This window comes from Rhineura floridana, chromosome 2 (assembly GCF_030035675.1).
Source record: "Rhineura floridana isolate rRhiFlo1 chromosome 2, rRhiFlo1.hap2, whole genome shotgun sequence".
Lineage (NCBI taxonomy): Eukaryota > Metazoa > Chordata > Lepidosauria > Squamata > Rhineuridae > Rhineura > Rhineura floridana.
Window position 1 is genome coordinate 149,790,357 of NC_084481.1, and position 14,219 is coordinate 149,804,575.

At 43.2% G+C, this 14,219-nt stretch overlaps 1 protein-coding gene across 3 annotated transcripts in view; it reads right to left on the reverse strand.

Annotated features, from left to right (window-relative positions):
- Nucleotides 1-14,219, reverse strand: part of LRRC4C (leucine rich repeat containing 4C) — a 637,988-nt gene that overhangs the window by 524,361 nt on the left and 99,408 nt on the right. The window lies entirely within an intron of this gene.

The window sequence follows — 14,219 nt, forward strand, 5'->3', positions numbered from 1 at the left end:
CACACTGAAATTAATGAACCTAAGATAGTCATGCCTATTAACTTCAATGGCTTTACACTGGGTAGGACTAACATTGAGTACCACCCTATGTCCTGCATCTACTGCCAATCAATTCCATTGGATGAACCCAAGTTCTAGAAGTACAAGAAACACTTTCTCTGTCGATTTTCTATAGACCATGCATAATGTCATAAACGTTTATTATTTCCCCTTCAGTCACCTTTCTTCTGAATTAAAAATCCCAAAATTATTTTCTACATAGGGAAGGTGCTCTAATCAGAGTTAGTCTTTAAGCTTGAGCTGATGGGGCTACACAGAACCTGGAACCACAGCCCACTTTCCTAAATAGATCTACTGTACTTAGAAGTATGAGTTATATTCAATGGAATGCAACCTTGCACTTAATTTCTTGCATCACCTACAGTTATCCCTACCTATCCCTGGCTCTGGATAATATCAGCTGCCTTGCCCTTCGTCCTGCCAGCCACTGCTGAGTCTAACTCATCAGTTCAGTTGTCCATTTCATGTTCAGCACTTCAGTATCCTTTTTTGAGATGCAGCAACCAGAACTGTATTCTATGCAGTATTCCAGATGTAGCTGCACCATAGATTTGTATAAATGCATTGCAACAGGCATATTCCCCCCCGTTTCCAAATCACTTTCCTAATAATTCCAGTTGTAGAATTTGCCTTTTCTGCCCATCATTTTCATTGTGCTTTCTACACAACCCCAAAAGCTTATTCCTGATTAGGGATGGAATGATCTGTCAGTTTTGGTTACCTCAGTTTCTCATTTTTCTAAACTTAAATTAGGTTCTCCACATTTCTGCAAACATTGCTTGGTTGGAGAACTACATTGCAAAATTTGGATAAGTGTGACTTTCGAAGGATGGCTGTGTTTGTTTCTCATATTGTTTCAGAAAGTGAAAATTTGATAAATTCGGCTTTAAATGTGAACTGAATCAATTTTTTTCCATCCTTATTCCTGATTAGTTAATGCCAATCAATATCTACATGAAATCAGGATATTCACCCCATTTGCCATTTTATTTATTTATCTATTTATTTTGATCTACACATTTTGCATAAAGAATACACATCCTTTCTTTGCATTCAGCGTATAATGTACTTCTCATTTTGTGCAACTCAAGGGAAAAGATTGGCCACCAAACAAAGGGTGGTATTCAATGCCAGTTCTATTCAAATTACACCTATTTAAATTAATAGACATGGCTAAGGCTGCAATCCGGTACATGTCTACTCAGAAATAAGCTCCGTTGGGTTCAATGGGACGTACTCACCGGTAAGTATGTATTGAATTGCAGCCTTAGAACATAAGAACATAAGAAGAGCCTGCTGGATCAGGCCAGTGGCCCATCTAGTCCAGCATCCTGTTCTCACAGTGGCCAACCAGGTGCCTGGGGAAAGCCCGCAAGCAGGACCCGAGTGCAAGAACACTCTCCCCTCCTGAGGCTTCCGGCAACTGGTTTTCAGAAGCATGCTGCCTCTGACTAGGGTGGCACAGCACAGCCATCATGGCTAGTAGCCATTGATAGCCCTGTCCTCCATGAATTTGTCTAATCTTCTTTTAAAGCCATCCAAGCTGGTGGCCATTACTGCATCTTGTGGGAGCAAATTCCATAGTTTAACTATGCGCTGAGTAAAGAAGTACTTCCTTTTGTCTGTCCTGAATCTTCCAACATTCAGCTTCTTTGAATGTCCACGAGTTCTAGTATTATGAGAGAGGGAGAAGAACTTTTCTCTATCCACTTTCTCAATGCCATGCATAATTTTATACACTTCTATCATGTCTCCTCTGACCCGCCTTTTCTCTAAACTAAAAAGCCCCAAATGCTGCAACCTTTCCTCGTAAGGGAGTCGCTCCATCCCCTTGATCATTCTGGTTGCCCTCTTCTGAACCTTTTCCAACTCTATAATATCCTTTTTGAGATGAGGCGACCAGAACTGTACACAGTATTCCAAATGCGGCCGCACCATAGATTTATACAACGGCATTATGATATTGGCTGTTTTATTTTCAATACCTTTCCTAATTATCGCTAGCATGGAATTTGCCTTTTTCACAGCTGCCGCACACTGGGTCGACATTTTCATCGTGCTGTCCACTACAACCCCGAGGTCTCTCTCCTGGTCGGTCACCGCCAGTTCAGACCCCATGAGCGTATATGTGAAATTCAGATTTTTTGCTCCAATATGCATAATTTTACACTTGTTTATATTGAATTGCATTTGCCATTTTTCTGCCCATTCACTCAGTTTGGAGAGGTCTTTTTGGAGCTCTTCGCAATCCCTTTTTGTTTTAACAACCCTGAACAATTTAGTGTCATCAGCAAACTTGGCCACTTCACTGCTCACTCCTAATTCTACGTCATTAATGAACAAGTTGAAAAGTACAGGTCCCAATACCGATCCTTGAGGGACTCCACTTTCTACAGCCCTCCATTGGGAGAACTGTCCGTTTATTCCTACTCTCTGCTTTCTGCTTCTTAACCAATTCCTTATCCACAAGAGGACCTCTCCTCTTATTCCATGACTGCTAAGCTTCCTCAGAAGCCTTTGGTGAGGTACCTTGTCAAACGCTTTTTGAAAGTCTAAGTACACTATGTCCACTGGATCACCTCTATCTATATGCTTGCTGACACTCTCAAAGAATTCTAATAGGTTACTGAGACAGGACTTTCCCTTGCAGAAGCCATGCTGGCTCTGCTTCAGCAAGGCTTGTTCTTCTATGTGCTTAGTTAATCTAGCTTTAATTATACTTTCTACCAGTTTTCCAGGGACAGAAGTTAAGCTAACTGGCCTGTAATTTCCGGGATCCCCTCTGGATTCCTTTTTGAAGATTGGCGTTACATTTGCCACTTTCCAGTCCTCAGGCATGGAGGAGGACCCAAGAGACAAGTTACATATTTTAGTTAGCAGATCAGCAATTTCACATTTGAGTTCTTTGAGAACTCTCGGGTGGATGCCATCCGGGCCCGGTGATTTGTCAGTTTTTATATTGTCCATTAAGCTTAGAACTTCCTCTCTCGTTACCACTCTTTGTCTCAGTTCCTCAGAATCCCTTCCTGCAAATGTTAGTTCAGGTTCAGGGATCTGCCCTATATCTTCCACTGTGAAGACAGATGCAAAGAATTCATTTAGCTTCTCTGCAATCTCCTTATCGTTCTTTAGTACACCTTTGACTCCCTTATCATCCAAGGGTCCAATTGTCTCCCTAGATGGTCTCCTGCTTTGAATGTATTTATAGAATTTTTTGTTGTTGGTTTTTATGTTCTTAGCAATGTGCTCCTCAAAATCTTTTTTAGCATCCCTTATTGTCTTCTTGCATTTCTTTTGCCAGAGTTTATGTTCTTTTTTATTTTCTTCATTCATAAGCCTTACTTAGGTTCATTAATTTCAAAGGGCTTCCTCTGAGTAGGACTTAGTTGAATACAACCCAAATGAACACATGAGATATATGGTTAGATTTGCTTTCAACAAGCTTAAAAAACCCAAGATTATGGTGTCCTGTTCTGTCAAATACTAGAACCATTCATTGGATATGAGGTAATTTTTCAGTAATGTGCATTGCTATTTTCCAGCTGTGCAGAAATTATCTGCTGGAAGAGTCTGCTCAGCAAAATATATTTTACTCTGATATAAAAAGTCATTTTACATTCTAGAGTGGAAAAGCAACAGCTTTCCATGGAATGTGCATTTGTCAGGGTTTTTGGTTTATCAGTGCTTTCCAGGAATAAGTGTAATAAATCCAAAATTGGATTAAGAACACAAACTCCTTCAACTAAGAACTCTTATTTGCAATATCACTGCTCAGCTTCCCCTGAGTTATGTAATTTACAGACTCTTCATAATGGCATTTCCATGCAGTGACAGCACATGTTCAGAGATTGCTCATTATCAGCTATTGGGCAATTTCCCACAGTTAGAGTGTGATCAAAATAACTGTCAGAGACATATATATCCACCTCCTAATAGCGTCATCTTTTCTGTTAAAAATGCCAGAATGTCAGAAAAATCATATGAGCACTTAGATTTTCCCAAAATATCCAGTGACAAATTCCACGTTCTTACTATGGAATAAAAGTAAATATATTTTCCAATCTAACCAATTGAAACCAGTAATGATTTAAAACGAATGCTGATGAAAGTTAAAGAGGAAAGCACAAAAGCAGGACTACAGCTAAACATCAAAAAGACTAAAATAATGACAAGAGAAGATTTATGTAACTTTAAAGTTGACAACGAGGACACTGAACTTGTCAGGGATTGCCAATACCTTGGCACAGTCATTAACCAAAATGGAGACAATAGGCAAGAAACCAGAGGAAGGCTTGGACTGGGGAGGGCAACTGTGAGAGAACTAGGAAAGGTCTTTAAATGCAAGGATGTATCACTGAACATTAAAGTCAGGATCACTCAGACCATGGTATTCCCAATCTCTATGTATGGATGTGAAAGTTGGACAGTGAAAAAACAGAAAAGAGAAAAATCAACTCATTTGAAATGTGGTGTTGGAGGAGAGCTTTGCAGATACCATGGACTGCAAAAAAAAGACAAATAATTGGATGTTAGAACAAATTAAACCAGAACTATCATTAGAAGCTAATATGATGAAAGTGAGGTTATCCTACTTTGGACACATCATGAGAAGACATGATTCCGTAGAAAAGACAATAATGCTGGGAAAAATAGAAGGGAGTAGAAAAAGAGGAAGGCCAAATAAGAGACGGATTGATTCCTTAAAGGAAGCCACAGACCTGAACTTACAAGATCTGAACAGGGTGGTTCACGACAGATGCTATTGGAGTTCACTGATTCATAAGGTCACCATAAGTCATAGCCGACTTGAAGGCATATAACAACAACATTTTCCAACTTCAGCAAAGCTTCACAAAGACCAGATTGTAATATTGTGTATACAGTTTGAATGTTTCTGAAGTATTTTACATTAAAACCAAAAACATATGCCCTTGAAATTTCCAAGCATCCTGGTATGCAGTGGTCAGATTTTTTTTTTAAGGCTAGATGTTCTAGATGAGCATACAGATGGGTCTTTGCTTCTTGTTTTTGCAGCAAGAATTTCCATTGGGGAAGATAAAAGTTCTTAAACTGGACAATTGCTTGTCCCTTTTGCAATAGGAACAAATGTGGTGAGAAATGAGGCCTCGCTTACCTGCGCAGCGTGGATAGGCGAGACCTGGTTGTGAGGAGGGAGTGATGTCGCCGCCGCAGCCATTTTGGCTAAGGGCAACATCGCGCATCGCAGCGTTATGCATGCGCAACATGCGGCAGGGAGGGGAGGGGCCATGGCCTATTTAAGGTCAGGCCGCCCCTCCTACTTCCTCTTTCTGCAAGCGACAGACAAGCGACAAGGGAGCAGAACAGAGAGAGTTTTGGCTGCGGCAGCCATTTTATCGGCCGCGTGGACGACGAGGGACTCGAAGGAATTGCAGCGGCCATTTTATTGGCCGCGTGAACGGCGCTACTTCACGGTGCCTTGCAGCCCGTGGAGGCTGCTTTGGTTGGGCCCAGGCCCATTGAAGTGATCCCCGGAGGGGGAGGGAGCCCAGAGGAGGCTCAGCTTCCTCAGGGTGCGGCTTTTGGCGGTAGCAAGGCGGCGCGGCCGCTCCAGGAGCAGGCCTCTTACAGGGGCCTAGCCAGTGGCCTCGTAAGCGGGGCCTAGCTGGCTGGAAGCTGAGCACCCACCCCATTTACTGTTTAGGGGGAGTGTTTGAGGCTTTTGAACAGCGCCTCATTAGGGGTGCTGCTGGTTAAAGCAAGACACACATACATAACATAAAATAAATTGAAATAAAATAATATAAGGCTATAAACAGCGCCTCTTTAGGGGTGCTGCTTGTTAAAGGAAGATACACATACATAACTGAAATAAATTGAAATAAAATAATAATAATAGAAATAACAAGGCAGGCAAATTAATAGTTATGCCTTCCAAGAAAGGAAAAGGGGGGCCAAAAGGCAAGGGAAAGGCCTGCAGGCCTCCCCCCAAAAGGCACCCCCCAGTCCCTTCCTCTTCTGATGAGGAGGATGCTCCTCCATGGGCGGCTATCTTAGCACGCCTGGAAGCGTTGGAGCATCAGGGAAGTAGGACAGCGGGTCAAGGCTCCGTGCCGCCCCTGGCTGCCCCAGAACAACACTCCATGCCACCCCTGGCTACCACGGAGGTGTCACCCACACCTGGGACTTCTGCCTGGAGGGCAACCAGACCGGGTGGCATTGGCATGGGGCAAAAACAGAGGGCTAATGACAATGTTGTTAATTTGGTTTTAGCCCGGCTGGAGGCCTTGGAATCCATTTCTGGTCTAGCACAGGTGGTGAGTGCAGGGACAGTGGCTCATGCATCATCAGCAGAGGTGGGCGGAGCTGGACAGGAGGGGGCTGCACGTTACGCTGTCTCGACATCATCATGCTCTGCTCTGCCACCCTAGTCAGAGGCAGCATGCTTCTGAAAACCAGTTGCCGGAAGCCTCAGGAGGGGAGAGTGTTCTTGCACTCGGGTCCTGCTTGCAGGCTTCCCCCAGGCACCTGGTTGGCCACTGTGAGAACAGGATGCTGGACTAGATGGGCCACTGGCCTGATCCAGCAGGCTCTTCTTATGTTCTTATGTTCTTATCTGTGGGCACGGGGCAGACAGCTAATGTGCCAAGGCCGCTGGTGGGCACAAGTGAGCCTGCTGGGTCTGTACACACAACTGGGTGGCCAGGTACATTCGCTATCCCCACTAGAGCTGAGACAAGTGTTGCATCCCACCCTGTATCTGGTGTATCTCCATTGCCCCCAGCACCCTCACCGGTTACCAGAGAGCAGGTAGGGCAATTCAGGAATTCTGGGCTGGCAAGGGCTATGCGCCACAGTGGCCCATTCCAATGAGTCACCTGCTGGAATTCCTGGTGGATGGCAGGAGGAGGGGCCTGTCAGCCTGAGTGCTGCAAGGTAAGCTGGAGGGGCTTTCCTTTTTAGCTAAAGCGAAGGGTTTTATAGACCATGCTGGTGACTTTAGAGTCCGCTGCATGTTGGCAGGGTGGGCTAGAGAGCACCCTGCCCCCCCGATACCCGTATTCCTTTTTCATTAGACAATTTGCTGGGTATAGTGACACAGTGGGACACGCTATGCTCCTCTGGCTACGAAGCCTTGCTATTTCGGGCTGTAGCCCTGACACTATTATTTGGAGCTTTTAGGATGGTGAGGTGGTCGCAGGATCTAAAAGAGACATCTCCCGATATGCGCTTCAGCTATCAGATGTTGCCATAGACGAGGGTGTGGCTGACACGGTCTAAAACAGACCAGGCAGGCAAAGGACGAACTATACGTTTGGCACCTGCAATGATGCCTAACATCTGCCAGGTGCGGGCTTTACATGATTTCTTGAAGGCTAGGGGAGCTGGAGAAGGATATTTCTTTATCCACGCCAGTGAGGAGCCCCTCACTAAATATCAGTTTTGGGCCCTCACAAAGCGAGCCCTATGGGCCTGTATCCCTCAGACTGTGGTACCCACTCCTTTAGGATAGGAGCTGCTTCCACAGCAACAGAGATTGGTTTTGCCCAGGAAAAGGTGCAGGCCGTTGGACGTTGGTCATCAAGAGCTTATCGAAGCTATGTTCGCCCCTTTAAAGGGCTGCGGAATTCGGAGGCCTAATAGTGTGAATCTGTATTGGCAGGTTGCTGGACGGGGGAGCAGACGCGCATCCTAATATGCAGCCACAGCATGAACTTCTGGGCAGCCAGGAGAGCCGCAACATCGAACATGGGTTCGCAACTGGGCCTCAGTCGATGGGCTGCCATACAGTGGCTGGGCCAGCGAGGAATGCACTGGGAGGGGCTCCTGCCTGCTCTATTCCAGCATGGTTTGGTGTGGGCAATTCCGCAAGTTCTGGTCATTCACCTCGGTGGTAATGACCTTGGTTTGATGAAGGGCATGGCCCTCTGTGTTCAGGCATGTATGGACATGCAGTTGATAAGGCTACTGTGGCCTTGGGTACGTCTGCTTTGGTCAGACATGCTCCCGTGAAGGGTTTGGCGTGGGGTCTGGAGCCCAATTGGGATGGACCGAGCGCGAAAGAAGGCCAACCGACAAATTTGGTTGGCTATTCTGGGGCAGGGGGGTCAGTTATTTCACACCCCCACATTCAGAATTGGATGGGTGAACTGTACAGGGCCGATGGCGTTCACCTGTCTGACGCAGGTAACGACATCTTTCTGGCAGACCTGCAGAGGTGTCTGCGAGAGGTGCTTCTCGGCAGTGGGTAAAAGGGGACTAAATAGAGATTTGTCCCCTTTTTGTGGTGGGAAGGTGCAGAAAGGGAAATAGGTAAGGACAGCTCGGTGCCGCCCCCTTAGGCACCTTTGGAGGTGATTGGTGGTTCCAGAGGCCTGTCTGTCAGAGCTTTGTAGCTTGAGGGCAGGATATGGGCTGCTTTTGGGGCCAACTTAACTCATCCACCCGAGGGTTGTGTGGCCCCGGGGGGTGGTGACCTGAGAAGGCCCCCCTACTCACCTACTGGGTGTGGTCAGGGTAAGCAGAGGGGGCTTGCCCTGGTCCCCAGCAGGGGCTGGTTGCCCGTGAGCTGTATAGCAAGATGCTTGCTTATACGTAGTTCTGCACCTAGGTTTCCCTCTGCAGGTCACTTTAAATTGGGTTTTGTATAATTTAATAAAGTGGTCCTTGTTCAACCCAGCTGATGTGTCCTTGTCTTATTTTGCCCCTTCACTCGCAAACGTCCTTCAAAGCTCTTACTATAGAACTGTTTACTTTTGCTTCTTGGTCAATATTTGAGGTGCTATCTATGGAGTGGCTGACATATGCAAGCAGTTTTCTTCTCTATGAGATGACTCCTGATTGTCCACTGATTGCATGGAGTAATGATATGAAGAAACATCAGTGGGAACTATGTAGACAAATCCTGCAGTGCCCAGCAATGTTTACACAATATGTGAAAAAGGGTAAAGAAAAGAAAGAGAAAAATAAAAGGATTGCCACCATGGTAAGCTCTGCCCAAGTGAATAACTGTCCTAGGTAGTGATGCAAACTGCACTGAATAAAATTGCATCAAAATATCAATTAAGAACCAGATCTAGGGGCTAGATGATTTAAATTCCAGTGGCATTGTGGGGAAAATACCCCTACCAGTGGGGGAGCAGTCATGTTTCACAGAATGCCCATAGAATGATGTGGCATTCCATGTTGGGAGGGGGGAATGGTGATGGCAAAATATGCTGTAAAAGAATAGCCCCTGTCACAGCTCAGTAATTTTTTTCTCCCAAACCTGCATACAGCCCCGCTCACAACTGCTAAAACAGATGGGAGGGGGAGAACACATTTTGCCTCAGCCCAAGTTTTGCCACAGTGGCTATGTTGTATCTCCACTGTTGGAGACAGAGGTATAGCCATCTGGTGTCTCAGGGTGTCCTAGACCACTTACCTTTTGGGGAGCAAGATCCCTATGTCTCCAGGATCCTATGGGCCAATGAGCATGAAAGGGGAGTGTGTTAGCCATTGAGAAGAGTCTTCTACTTGCTTCCTTGTCCTTTCCTGCTGATTGGAGCCCATCAGAGTGAAAAGAGGTGAGTCAGCGTGTTGTTATGGGAGAAGGCATTAACAAGGATCTCATTCTCAACCCATTAGCAAAAAGGAGGGCAGGGGTGTGGATGTAACTATCATGAAGGGACCCTGTGCTTCTGAATTTGCCACTACACTACTGGTTTGGGGCAGTATGCATCTGAACGCCAGTTGCTAGGAATCAGTACTGGGGAGAGCTCTCCGCGCTCGGGTCCTTTTTCCTATAGGCACCTGATTAGCCACTGTGAGTACAAGATGCTAGACTAGATGGGCCATTGGCCTGATTTAGCAAGGCTGTTCTTCTGTTCTTAAGTTTGTAAATTAAACAAAGAAAAGTATGTTTGCATTGGTAGAGAGTTTAACACAGATGAAAACTCGCATGATTTCTTCATCGTTAGAGTTCTTCATTTCTCTGAGATGAAGTGCAGATCTTCTCATAAATTATCCCACAAACAGTAAATATTAAAATTAGCACAGGGCACAAACTAATGCAATGTCTTTTTTTAAAAGATCCTTATAAATCCTTGCTTTGACCTTTAAAGCCCTAAATGGTTTGAGACCTAGGTATCTGTCTGCTAGTCTTCCCCTTATTAGTCATGCCTATTGCACGAGAGCCAGGGAAGAGGGCTTGTTGCAAGTGCCTATTATATCTGAAGCCCGATTGGTGAATACTTGCATCAGAGCCATCTCTGTTGTAGCCCCTAGACTATGGAATGGCCTCCCCTGTGAGGCAAGATCAGCCCCCTCTCTTTCCATGTTTAGACGGCTGCTGAAGACCCATATTTTTATATAAGCAGTTGGATAAATTTCCAATCCTGTGTTTTGATGTTTTAAAGGATTTTATGGATTTGTTCATGTATGGATTTTTTGTGTGTATTTGTATTTTTAAAATTTCTGTATGGTTTTTATGCATGCTTTGCAATTTTAAATCTTTGAAATCCACCTCGGGACCTGCATTCCAAGTGAGAGGCAGAAAATAAAAATAAAGTTTATTATTATTGTTGTGGTGTTGTTGTTGTTGTTAATCTTCCAGTATAAAATTACTAATATACTCAGATAAATGACTGCAAGTATTTAGTAAATCCTATCTGAACTGGATGTTTAAAGAAAGGGTTCTCAGCTAGAATTCCAGATCATAGGTTATTATGCACAAAGGTGCATGTATTGGATCTAAGAATTGTGTCTAATTGAAATTTGATACAAAGATATAATTTAATAGAAGGAGACCCTGACGATTAGATGACACTAACACAAAGATATGTTTCAAGGCCTAGGTTGTTAACACATCATTCCTTCCATGAAAAAAAATATTACACAGGTAATATCAGTAGTTCATGTACCTTGGTAGACCCTGTTTGACTGAACAGCAGAGTATAAATATTTAAACAATTGCATAGCAACATAATATTTTCTTGAAAAGGGGAGGTGTAACTTTTTTAAGAACTGAAGTTTCCCATGCCTGTGTGTTTATGGAGGGAAGCAGCTTTGAGGAACACCAGCAGATATGAAACCTACAACAGCAGACCTTTTTACAATATCAGTTGTAGTAAGTTGTAAGTTGTAAGTTGTAGTAAGTTGTAAGTTGTAAGTAAGTTGTAGTTGCAATGATAGGCAAAAATGGCTTTTCCAGTTTCCTGCACCATTCCCCTATGTTTGCCACAACAAATATTACCTTGAGTGAAGGCAAGCAACCTCAATGGACAACTACACATGGAAAGAGGCACTCTCCCCAGCAGATTCTACCTCCTCACAACAAATATTACAACCCCTGACTTAACACTGCTGTTTGAAGCAACTGTTTCAGTTTTGCATTAGAATTGGCCTAGTTAGAGTTTGTATTCTTACTTTCTTTCATCAATAAATCAAGGTCTCCTGAAATCACATTCAATACCCAAACCACTATTAGTTGTAGGTTAATAATGAGGAAAATACTCAGGCTGCAGGATGTTAGAAACGTTCCTCTCAGTCCCTGACGCGAAATTCCAGGAAGATGCAGCAGTTTGAGTTAAACAGCAAAATTAGAGGTCCCAAGGCTGTGCTAGATGTCTCCTCACATCCTGTTTCTAGAACAGACCTAGAACTTCCTGGAAACCATGAACATGCATGCTCTGTTCCAAAAATCATTTTGCTCAATTGCTGTGTCAGGGCAGATGGGATTTATAGAGCCATAGAGTAGGTTCTTCAAGATCAGTCAGATGAGCATTAACTGATTTTCCAAAGTTAGTAGATATATTATCCCCTCTGCAAAAAAGGCAAAACAAGATGCATAAGATGCACTTATGTGGGTCTCTTCATTTCATTTCAGGCATTCAATTCACATGCGCAATGGAATCCATATGCAGATTACCTTTCTTGAAAGAAATGAAATAATTCATCTGATCCAATGCACTTTAGAAGCTGCTAGATTGACCTATAGGATTAAATCCAATCAGCCATCCCATTCTTCAAACAACATTTGACCCAGCAAACACATCTGCTAACATAAAAGGAAGGGAGATTATTTATTCCGGTTCATCCTTTTCATTTCACCCCCCTTTCACAACTGTCCACACTGTTCTGTAGGCTCCTCCAATCGTCTGAACAGATTGCAGGGGGCTGCAATGGGAAGGGGCAATCAAAGAAAAACCCCTCTCTTATGTTAGTGGATGCCTCAGAATGGCTTGTGTCTGGGATGGTTCCAATTCACCCATAATATAATTTGAACAGAGTGGAAAGGAAATTGTGGGAAGCTTTGCTTTACAAAATACACTTTCTTCCTTTCTAAATGAAATAAATTATCAAGATAACATACATGCCTTCCTCAGGCAAAAATATCTTTTCAACTGTTCCTGTAATTTCTTCCTTCCTCATGCCCATAAAGAATATTATCATGATGAAATAAATATACACATTTACTCTCACTCTACTACTAGGTCCCTCCAAATCCTTTATTATTTATTGGCATTAACTATGATTGGTGACCTTTATTTTCCAGGCACAGTAATTATTGTTGGTCTGCACCATACATTACCCTATGGGATATCACCTGGCCATATGTCTGCCTTCCTTAGAAGGCTGCCTCATGCTGGTTATACAATTTTCTGAAATCTGTGGACTTTAGAAATAATAATAATAATAATAATAATAATAATAACAACAACAACAACAACAACAGCAGCAGCAGCAGCAGCAGCAGCAGCAGCAACAACATTTATTTATATTGGGCCTTTTTGTTCCTTCTTTTTCACAAGATAGCCAGATGTATCTTATTCAAGTTCGTTCAACAAATTATTTCATTTCAAACTGCCATGTCCCATTACAGCAACAATAATCACTATGGGACCCATGAGCCCAATAAGGGCCCACACTACCTTTTAATTAATAGATTTATTGAATCCATTATAATCCATTGCATCTGCAAAGTAAAAACAAACCACAATAACACCATAAAAACATGAAAATTACCATTAACAGCATCACTAAAAAGAGATTTAGTCAGCAATACAATTAGAGAACTAGAGATAGCCAGGAGACCTCCTGAATGGTATGCCTGATCCAAGAAGGCGACCAACATTCTATTGGTAACAAGTAAACCCAACTTTGCACGAGTCCCTGATTTTCTCACTAGCATCACTTCTGTCTGCTCTGAGTTCAGATTAATACTGTCCCTAACCTACAAAACATCACCTTCATATGCTGACTCAGAAAAGACCAGTATGCTTACTGAGAACTGATTAGCTAACTAAATGCATAGCCAAGTGTAATCAGCATATTGATAATATCTCACTTCAAAGCTATGGACAAATTCCTTCAGTGGCTTCATGTAGACATTAAATAATGTATGGGAAAACAAGCCCATGCAGAAGTGCGCATCAGTTCCCAAGCTTGAGGAACTTGAGGAAAGGAGTATGTCCCATCTGTTTGTTGTGTCAGTGAGAAAAAATAGGGAACATGGTAGAAATGAATTCAACTGTACTGAGATTGACAACAATGTGATTTTGCAGAGAGGGAAACTATAATAACATCCAGCAGAATTATTTTGGTTGGATAGGGTCTTCCAGCCTCAACCATCCTGGCAAGGTTGCCTTTTCTGTTCTGATCAAACATTGATATTAATATGATCTTCTATTCCTTAGAACAGCATCTGATGCTCTCCAGAAGTTTTGCACCACAACTCTACACAAATGTGACTGCTGGCCATGCCTGCCATACTTGATGGAAATTGAAGTCGAAAACATCTAGAAAGCAACAGCTTGAGGAAGACAGCTTTAGGATGTCTACAATGTTTTCATCTGGAAACACCAACTGAATTCACATATGAATGTTAGCATGGCACTGATTAGAATGCAGCCAGTTCATTCTAAGCTAAACACAAAATATCTTCATTTGATTGCAGCATCAGGCTGCCAGAGAACTTCAGAGCTCATAGGAGGAAAAATAAACAATTTCGCAAAACACTATGTTCTGTGATAATGTCACAATTTGCACCCACCATCACAACATGGAAAGCTGTCAACAAAATCAGGCACATCTATAAGACTCATGCAGATAAGACTGTCCTACTGCTATTTCAACTTCGCTGAAGTGTCCAAAATCATCAGTTTTAAAGTCAAACTAATATCAATTCCCAACAAATAAAT